Raw genomic sequence first — 9,930 nt, 5'->3', positions numbered from 1 at the left:
GGTGAATGCAGATGCAGCAAAACTAATCTGCCTAAATCCTACCATTGGGAGGCATGTGTTTTGTTTTGGGGGATGGTGTGTTTGTTTAGTTTTAAAGAAATGCCTGTGTAGTCCTGGCCATTTGGGAGAGTCTATACAGACCAGGTGGCCTCCAACTCAGACAAGTTCTGCCTCTGCCTCAGGAATGTTAGGATTAAAGGTGTGTGTAACCACACCTACTGAACCTTAAAAAAAAACATTTGTTTTTATGTGTATGTGTGTTTTGTTGTTCTGGGGGTTTTGGGTTTTGGGTTTTTTGCATGCATAAGTGTGTACCATGTGTACCTAGTGCCCAAGGATCAGAAGAGGGCGTTGGCCTCCTGAGCTGTAGTTAAGGATAATTATGAGCTGTTATGTGGGTGTTGGGAACCAAACCCAGGTTCTCTGAAAGAACAAGTGGAGTTTTTGTTTTGGGTTTTAGTTTTCTAGGACTTGGGTTTCTCAGGGTATCCTTGTCTAGTCTCAAACTCCCCAGTGCTGGGATTAAATCAGCAGCAGCAGCCCAGAACAAGTGTTAATTTAATTGCTGAGCCACCTCTCCAGCTTGAATGCTGGAGATTGAGCTCAAGTCCTCATGCTTGAGGGGCAGACACCACCAAAAGACTAAAGGAGTCGTCTCTCTAGCTCTCTTTCCAGTTACAGCTTTGATTTCCTATCACTTCATGATGAGAAATTTAACTCAACTGACTAGAACAATTCTTCTTTACCTTTGGTCTTTTTTCCCCGTTTTTCAGATTTATTATTTTATGTGTGTGAATGTTTTGTTTGCATAGGAGTATGTATACCATGTGCATGCCTGGTGTCCACAGTCCACAGAGGTCAGGGAAGGGCGTTGAATCCCCTGGAAGTAGAGTAATGAATAGTTGTGAGCCTCCATGTGAGTGCTAGAAACACTCTGGCCCTCTGGAAGAACATTAGAGAAGTCTGCACTGTCAAGCTCTGAGCCATCGTCTCTCAAGCCCTATAACGGTTTTTAAAAAATAAAACTTTTAGGATAGAGAGTTCAGGGGTTAAGGACCTGAGTTCAATTCCCAGCTCCTACATGGTGACACAGCTATCTGTACTCCAGTTCCAGGGGATCCAATACCTTTCTTGACCTCAGAGGGTACCAGGCAAATGTGTGTGGTACACAGACATACCTGCAAACAAAACACCCATACACACAAAAGCCATTCAAAATTTAAGAAGTGAAACTTTCATCAAGCTACTAAGTTTATCTAATCTGTATGGGATCTTATTACCCAGGAACATTCGGTTTTATAAAGCTGGCCGTGGTGATTTGTCTGTGATGCCAGCACTTCGGAGGTCAAGCGGTAGGATTGCTAGGAGTTTGAAACTACAGAGCAAGACTCCCAATAAACATAGATAAATAATTTTATGAAACTTTGAAGTAAATTATGTTCGCTACACTGGCCTCGGGTTTAGAATCTTTTTTTCCCCCCTGAGGACCGAACCCAGGGCCTTGCGCTTGCTAGGCAAGCCCTCTACCATAGAATCTTCTTGCATGAAGCCAAGCGTTAGAATCGTAATGTGTAGTGTCAGCATGTCCAGCTCTCATTACTGATTGTGAAGATAGCCTTTAATGGCTGAGCCATTTCTCCAGCCCCATTATTAGCATTATTATGCATTATTTGGCTTGGGGAATATATGTCTGTGTGCATGTTATGGTGCCAATGGAGTTCAAAAGATAATTTGTGAGCGCTAGTTCTCTCTCAGGGTTCCAGGAATCAAACTCAGGCTTCCATCTCTGTAGCAGATGTCTTTATCCACTGAGCCATCTCGCTGCCCGCCCATTTTGATAATAATTAACTCCTGGGGTTGGTGATACAAACCTTTAATCCCAGAACTCTGGACACAAAGGCAGTCAGATCTCTAAGTCTGAGGCCAGCCTGATCTACATGGCAAGTTCCAGTCTAGTCAGGGCTATGTAGTGAGGCCCTGTCTAAAATAAGTAAATAACCTTTCCACTCATCACTTCTGCACAAGGGGAAGCTGTGGCACACAGCCAGAATGACATGATCCTGAAGCCCCTCTTCCACAAGGCTGACAGCAGTGAAGGAGCACTTGGTTCAGTCAGCTGGCACCTACAAGCGCAAGCAAGGCCAGGAAGTGAAAGTGTGCCACATTACCCAGCATGGGGTCCCACCAGGCCCATAGTGAGGTACCCTACAATGAGATACCACACCAGGGTCCGAGCTGGCAGGGACTTCAGCCTGGAAGAACTCGGGGTGGCTGTATCCACAGGGAAGCGGGTTGCAGCATCACAGCATCTCTGGACCAAAGGAAGGGCAGCAAATCCACTGAATCACTACAGGCCGCACAGCGCCCGCCCGAAGGATTACCGCTCCAAGCTCATGCTTTTCCCCAGGAAACCCTCTGCTCCAAAGAGAGAAGGTTCTGCTGAAGAATTTAAATCACCCACCCAGCTAACAGAACCTGTGATGCCCATCTGGAATGTGTGCAAAAAGGAAAAAGCCAGAGTCATCACAGAAGGAGAGAACTGTAAGACTTTTGCCAGTCTTACGGCCGGCCGGACCAGTGCCCGGCTCCTCAGCATCCGAACACAAAGGGCAAAGGAAGCCGCAGAGCAACATGTGGAAAAGCATTGGAGTACTGCAATAAAATATCCAGAAGACAAATAAGCAGGGCTGGAGAGATGGCTCAGCGGTTAAGAGCGGTTAAGATTGTTCTTTCAGAGGTCCTGAGTTCAAATCCCAGCAACCACATGGTGGTTCACAGCCATCTGTAATAAGATCTGGTGTGTCTGAAGACAGCTACAGTGTACTTATATATAATAAATAAGTAAATATAAAAAAGACAAATAAATGAAATAGATTGTTGACTGTTACCACATGACTGGATTTTAATTAATTTGACCTTAGAAGCATTGCTTCCAGGGTTGGGGATTTAGCTCAGCGGTAGAGCACTTGCCTAGCAAGCGCAAGGCCCTGGGTTCGGTCCCCAGCTCTGAAAAAAAGAAAAAAGAAAAAAAAAAAAGAAGCATTGCTTCCTGCTTTCATACCATTGTGAGAAGTTTTTTCACTTAATAGTTTCATTAATTTGGGCATGCTTGGGTTGGGGATTTAGCTCAGTGGTAGAGTGCTTACCTAGCAAGCACAAGGCCCTGGGTTCGGTCCCCAGCTCCGAAAAAAAAAAAAAAAAGAAAAGAAAAAAAAATTTGGGCATGCTATTTAGCTCCAAATACTTAAATTGAATATTTAAGGAATTAAATGGAAAAATGACCTGTGTGTAGTTCAGTCAGTAATGGTGCCTGCTAACCTCATGACCTGATTTCAATTGCTGGGAACCTACATGGTACAAGGAGAGGACCGCCTCCCACAAATTGTCTTCTGTCCTGCACATCATCTCTCTCTCTCTCTCTCTCTCTCTCTCTCTCTCTCTCTCTCTCTCTCTCTCTCTCTGTGTGTGTGTGTGTGTGTGTGTGTGTGTGTGTGTGTTTGTGTCTCACTCACTCACTCTGTAATAAAGGGCTAGAAAGATGGTTCTGTACTTAAGAGCACATATCCTGTTCTTCCAGAAGACCTGCGTTCAATTCCCAGCATCTGTGTCAGAATAGAATGCTCATAATGACTCTTAACTCTAGCTCCAAAATGTCTGATGCCTCTAAAAGTACGACATTCAAAAGCACAAACCTACACACAGGTATACACATACGCACAATAATATAGATATTTTTGATGCCATAAAGGAGTTGTTAAGAGCACTTGCTGGGGTTGGGGATTTAGCTCAGTGGTAGAGCGTGAAATCCTAAGGAGCTCGCAGGACCATGAAGACCAGGAATTTCATGGCATGTGGAGTGTAACCTGGAAAACCAGAAAACTCTGAGTCCAAAAGCCTGAGACCCTGAATGGGAGGCCTGAAGACCTGAGAGGCTGGAGCTCAGGTCAGGGGAAGATGGCAACCCAAGGCCAGGAAGAGGGACTGATTTCTCTCCACAGATCAAGTGCTGGCACAGAATTCTCTTTACTTGGTCTATTGATCCTAACGCTGCTCTCTTCCAGAGAGGCCCTCTCAGACACCCTAAGGAATCACATTTTGCCAGCTGTTTGGACATCCTTAATATAGTCAGGCATAATATACAAAATTAACCATCACAGTGTCTCAGGCATCGTTCTCTTACTTTGTATGGTGTTCGCTAGGATCTCGTGGTTGTTTTGTAAATGTATCTTTTAACTTCCTTGGCAAAACCAAATTGGTTAAATGTTTTGGGTTTTGTTTTGTTGAGATGGGACCTCACCACACAGCCCTGGCTGGCCTAAGGATTACTTTGATGCTCCTGCCCCTACCTCCAAATACTGAGATGATGCCTGGGCTTTGCCACACATAGCTTCTGCCTCGATCTTCTGTATACTGGACTTCCTGGAGGGTTTCTCTTTCACGTTTGTGTGTGTGTGCGTGTTCATGTGTGTGTGCATATATGGGGGTTGGGATGTGGTTTAGTTGTTTGTTTCATCCTGGGAAGTGGTTAAGACAGGGTCTTGTGGGCTGGAGAGATTGCTCAGTGGTTAGAGCACTGACTGCTCTTCCAGAGGTCCTGAGTTCAAATCCCAGCAGCCACATGGTGGCTCACAACCATCTGTAATGGGATCCGATGCCCTCTTCTAGTGTGTCTGAAGACAGCGACAGTGTAACCACATACATGAAATAAATAAATAAATCTTTAAAAAAAAAAAAAAAGACAGGGTCTTGTGCCAGGGGTACCTTAGGACTTTATTCCCTTCATTTGGGAGACAGAGACAGTCAGATCTCTGTGAACCTGAAGCCAGCCTGGTGTACGAAGCAAGTTCCAGGGTTACCGAAAAATCCTATCTCAAAAAAGAAAAAAGAAAAAGACAGGGCCTTATTATGTAATCTAGGCTGTTCTCAAACTCATGCCTTCTTTCCAAGACCTATAATTACAGCCGTGTGTCCCACGTCCTGTCATGTCTGCCACGGCAGTGCACACCTGTGACCCCAAGTCACAGGAAGTGGAAGAAGATTGTTCAAAGCTAGTCTTGGCTACCTAGCAAGTTGGAGGCCAGCAGGATACATGAGGGAATGCTGTCAGCACACTCTCTGTCTGCTTCTTTAAATAATCCATATTCTCCCCTAATGCATTGACTTCCCTCTTGCTTTCTTTGCTATTTAAACCTCTCCCATGAGATTTCCATGCCGGATATTGTCTCAGGTCTAGAATTTTCATTGGTGTACCCAATGGCTCTTTGGGTTTCCAGAAGTCCAGTTTGACACAATTGCCATAACCACTCTGCTAACAAGTATTTTATCATAGCTCATAGAAGAATCACAGTTTTCATCATCCTGTGGTTCTGATCCTCTCACCAGCTGAGAAGTCTTTCTTTTATCTTATTGAATATATGTTGTTTGATTACTAGCCCAGAAGTCGTGGCCAACAGCAGTGTAACGCATGCCACTATGAACCACAATTAACACACGTCCATAGCAGCCTGCTAGCACTTAGAACATCACACAACACTGCTCCAGGAGACTTGATCACACCGTGAACCCTGAGATTGTGTTACTTACTGAAAGAACATGTTTCTAGTAGTGATGTAGCCCAGCCCTTGGCACACGCTAATTCCTCTGGCTGGAATACAGACACTTCTAGTCCCAAACAATGAAGGTAAACTTAGTTTATATAAGGAAGCACCCATGTGTGAAAGTGATGTCTTGGGTTGGAGAGATGGCTCAGTGGTTAAGAGCACTGGCTGCTCTTCCAGAGGTCCTGAGTTCAATTCCCAGCACCCACATGGTAACTCACAACCATCTGTGATGAGATCTGATGCCCTCTTCTGGTGTGTCTGAAGACAGCTATGGTGTACTCATAATAAATAAAATAAATAAGTCTTTAGAAAAAGAAAGTGATGTCTAATTGAGTGGCAGCCAAAGTCAGAGAAAGATTGGACAGAATAGGATCTGTCCAACTCTCATAAGAAGAGAGAGGAGAGGGAGCAATGCAGAGAAAGGAGGAAGGAAGGAGTTTTACCAGGAGAGTTTTACAGAGACAGGAAGGCTGACAGGAGACACAGGTAAAGACAGAACAAGCCAAAGCATGAGAAGGAACCGGAAGAATTGGACTGGCAGACTTAATTTGAGTCTAAGCGGGGCAATTCAGTCAGAGGCTGAGAGAAAAGCCAGTTTGAATCAGTCAGCTTGGAGAGGAGTTTTGAGCCAGAATGGCTGAATGGAACAGGCCAGCCAGAGCCCAGACAGAACTAGAAAGGGTGGGCTCATTCAGCAGCAAGTCTCAGAGGCTGAAAACGTTTTAGGCCTAGGTTAGATTGTAAGGAAGCTAGAAGCTTCCAGGACTAGGCCTAGGTGAGCAGACTGGGGCAGTAAGCCTCAGAGATGACAATTATTTCAGGCAAATAAAAGTTAATTTTGCACAACACTTTAGCACTGTGCTAAAAGGGAGGGTAATTAAAGTCACGAGCCTGTAATTTCAGCTAGGCAGGAGGCTAAAGCAGATAGTTCAAGTCCAGAGTGAGTCCAGAGCTAGCCTGGGCAACTCCGAGAGATCTTGTCTCAAATAGCTAAATAAAGTGTGTCTTAGGTTGTTATTGCTGTGATAAAACACCATGGTCAAAAGCAACTTGGGGAGGAAAGGGTTTATTTCACTCACAGTTCCATAGAACAGTTCATTATCAAAAGCAGAGAGGGCAGGAACTCAAGCAGGGCAGGAACCTGGAGGCAGGAGCTGATGCAGAGGCCATGAAGGGATGCTGCTTACTGACTTGTCCATCATGGCCTGCTCAGCCTGCTTTCTTGGGCATCCTGCCCAAGGACGACCCTCCCCACAACGGGCTGGACCCTCCCACACCAACCACTGATTAAGAAAACGCCTACAGGTTTGCCCGGTCTTCTGCTCTTTCTGGAGGAATTTCTCAGTGGAGGTTCCCTCCTCTCTGACGATTCTTGCTTGTGTCTGTCAAGTTCACCTAGAGCTAACCCGAACAGAGGGAGCAAGAAACAATTATTCTGAGTTCGGTAACCTTGACGAAGAGGACAGATGTTACGGATTTCCTCTCATTTGTGGATGTATGTAGCTTGGAGTCTTCAGCCATGTGCGTTTCACTTGAAATACCCATAGAGGTGGGGGGTGGGGGTTAAGGGAGGGGAGACTGAATATACTGATATACAGGTTCAAAGGAGAATAACGGAACAGGAAGGGGTAAATTAGAGAGATGGAAAGGCAGGAGGAAATACAGGTAGGGCTATCTAACACGAAAGGCCTTGTAAGAGGCCACATGGAAACTGGCTGCTACAGAAATGTCATAGATAGATAGATAGATAGATAGATAGATAGATAGATAGATAGATAGATAGATAGATAGATAGATAGATATCACACATGCACACACACTTCTCTGTTCAGGATCTTGATCTGGGTTCATTTTCTCTCAGTTGCAGTGGAGAAATGTCAAACACAACAGTGCACACAGAAAGACCTCTGGTAAAGTGGAGGGGACTCGCTCAGAAACCAAAGCAGCTTCTCCATGAGCGCTGGGGGCTTTAAACTCTGACAGGTTTTTCCTGGCGATGCATATTGTGGGAAATCTTTTCTATATTAAGAGACTGGAACTTTTGCTGGACCTCAGAGTTATGACCCACCTTCAGGTCAATTAGACTGTTTCCCTACTGTGTGCTCGGCCTGTGAGGTTAACCTACTGTTCAAAGAACAATGACAACGTGGGTGTGTCATTTTGTGAAGGCATCAAATACAGGTGTTGAAGCACCCACTCATGGATATTGGTGGGTAAATAATTACGTTTTAGTACTGCTTGTTGTCTGGGTTAGTTAGGGTCAGTTGGAGCCACTGAATTAACCTCTTGTAAAACTCTGTTGGGGCTGGGGATTTAGCTCAGTGGTAGAGCGCTTACCTAGGAATCGCAAGGCCCTGGGTTCGGTCCCCAGCTCCGAAAAAAAGAACCAAAAAAAAAAAAAAAACAAAACTCTGTTAAAGATTTCTGCACTGTCCCATTTCTTCCAGATGTGATGCTTTCTGTGCTGTGCAGTAAAGGCAGAGGGACAGACAGACAGTCATATACAGGGACACACACAGACACAAGCACACATCCACAAGACAACCTCCAGGCAGGCAGGTACCGAGTCAGACTCATACGACAGCCAGCACACAAAGCGGGAGTGTGAGGCAGAGAATTCAAATCTGGATTCCAAGAGGAAGTGTTTTTTAAAGATTTATTTATTTTATTTTGTATATGAGTACACTGTTGCTGTCTTCAGACACACCAGAAGAGGGCATTGGATCCCATTACAGATGGTTGTGAGCCACCATGTGGTTGCTGGGATTTGAACTCAGGACCTCTGAAAGAGCAGTCGGTGTTCTTAACCTCTGAGCCATCTCTCCAGCCCAAGAGGAAGTGTTTTGATTTCTTTCCTTGGAGTATTATGGGTAACTCAGAGTTTATCACTGATGTGTTTAATTCACACATTCCTCCGATTTAGGGTTGCTCAGTTTGAAGAAAGACAGGATGGCTGATTGGCCCACAATGGTTAGGTAAACTCGTCCTGATCTGGTCAGAACTTGTTTAGCCAGTCCGTTGGCAAGGGCCTTTCCCGCAGGGGAAAAAGCCCACAAGGCCTTTGTTTTAAATTGTCAGGGACTTTTTGTTTCAAAGCAGAAGTTTGAGGAAGACTCCAGCCACCTTCTGCGCCTAGTCACCCCTCCCCTTATCTGTCTAACCCTTAGCCCCTTGATGGGAAATGAGGCAGAAAACGGCCTTTGGCCTCAACTGTGAATGTGTAAAAGTCTCTGCTGGTGGGGTTGGGGATTTGGCTCAGTGGTAGAGCGCTTGCCTAGCAAGCGCAAGGCCCTGGGTTCGGTCCCCAGCTCCAAAAAAAAAAAAAAAAAAAAAAAGTCTCTGCTGGTGACAAGTCTTTGCAGGTGATCACAACCATTAAATATTGATTTTAGGGGCTGGAGAGATGGCTCAGCGGTTAAGAGCACCGACTGTTCCTCCAGAGGTCATGAGTTCAATTCCCAGCAACCACAGGGTGGCTCACAACCATCTGTAATGGGATCCCATGCCCTTTTCTGGTGTATCTGAAGACAGTTACAGTGTACTTGTATATGATAAATAAATAAATCTTTAAAAAAACATTGATTTTAATAAGTCTTAAAATATTTTATAATTATCTGCTTTTTTGTTTGTTTGTTTTTGTTTTGTTTTGGAGCTGGGGACCGAACCCAGGGCCTTGCGCTTGCTAGGCAAGCACTCTACCACTGAGCTAAATCCCCAACCCCATAATTATCTGGGTTTTTTTTGTTTTTTGTTTTTTGTTTTTCGGAGCTGGGGACCGAACCCAGGGCCTTGTGCTTGCTAGGCAAATGCTCTACCACTGAGCTAAATCCCCAATCCCCTGTTTGTTTTTTTTTTGTTTGTTTTGTTTTTGTTTTTTTTGTTTTATTAACTTGAGTATTTCTTATATACATTTCGAGTGTTATTCCCTTTCCCGGTTTCCGGGCAAACATCCCCCTCCCCCCTCCCCCCTCCCCTCCCCCTCCCCCTCCCCCCCTCCCCCCTCCCCCTCCCCTTCCTTATGGGTGTTCCCCTCCCAACCCTCCCCCCATTGCCGCCCTCCCCCCCCCGTTTGTTTTTTTAAAGATTTATTTTATTATATATGAGCACACTGTCACTGTCTTCTGCCACACCAGAAGAGGGCATCAGATCCCATTACAGATGGTTGTGAGCCACCATGTGGTTGCTGGGAATTGAACTCAGGACCTCTGGGAGAGCAGTCAGTGCTCTTAACCGCTGAGCCATCTCTCCAGCCCTAATTATCTGTTTTATGTGTATAAGCACTGTCTCCTCAGGTGAGCCGGATGCCTGAGGCCAGGATGAGGTTGTTGGA

At 45.2% G+C, this 9,930-nt stretch overlaps 1 pseudogene; it reads left to right on the top strand.

Annotated features, from left to right (window-relative positions):
- The first annotated feature begins 53 nt into the window (after nt 1-53).
- Nucleotides 54-9,535, top strand: Rpl13-ps19 (ribosomal protein L13, pseudogene 19; annotated as a pseudogene).
- The last annotated feature ends 395 nt before the right edge of the window (nt 9,536-9,930 follow it).

This window comes from Rattus norvegicus, chromosome 10 (assembly GCF_036323735.1).
Source record: "Rattus norvegicus strain BN/NHsdMcwi chromosome 10, GRCr8, whole genome shotgun sequence".
Taxonomy (NCBI): domain Eukaryota; kingdom Metazoa; phylum Chordata; class Mammalia; order Rodentia; family Muridae; genus Rattus; species Rattus norvegicus.
Note: the sequence above shows the minus strand (reverse complement) of the source record. Positions and strands in the feature narration are given on the sequence as shown.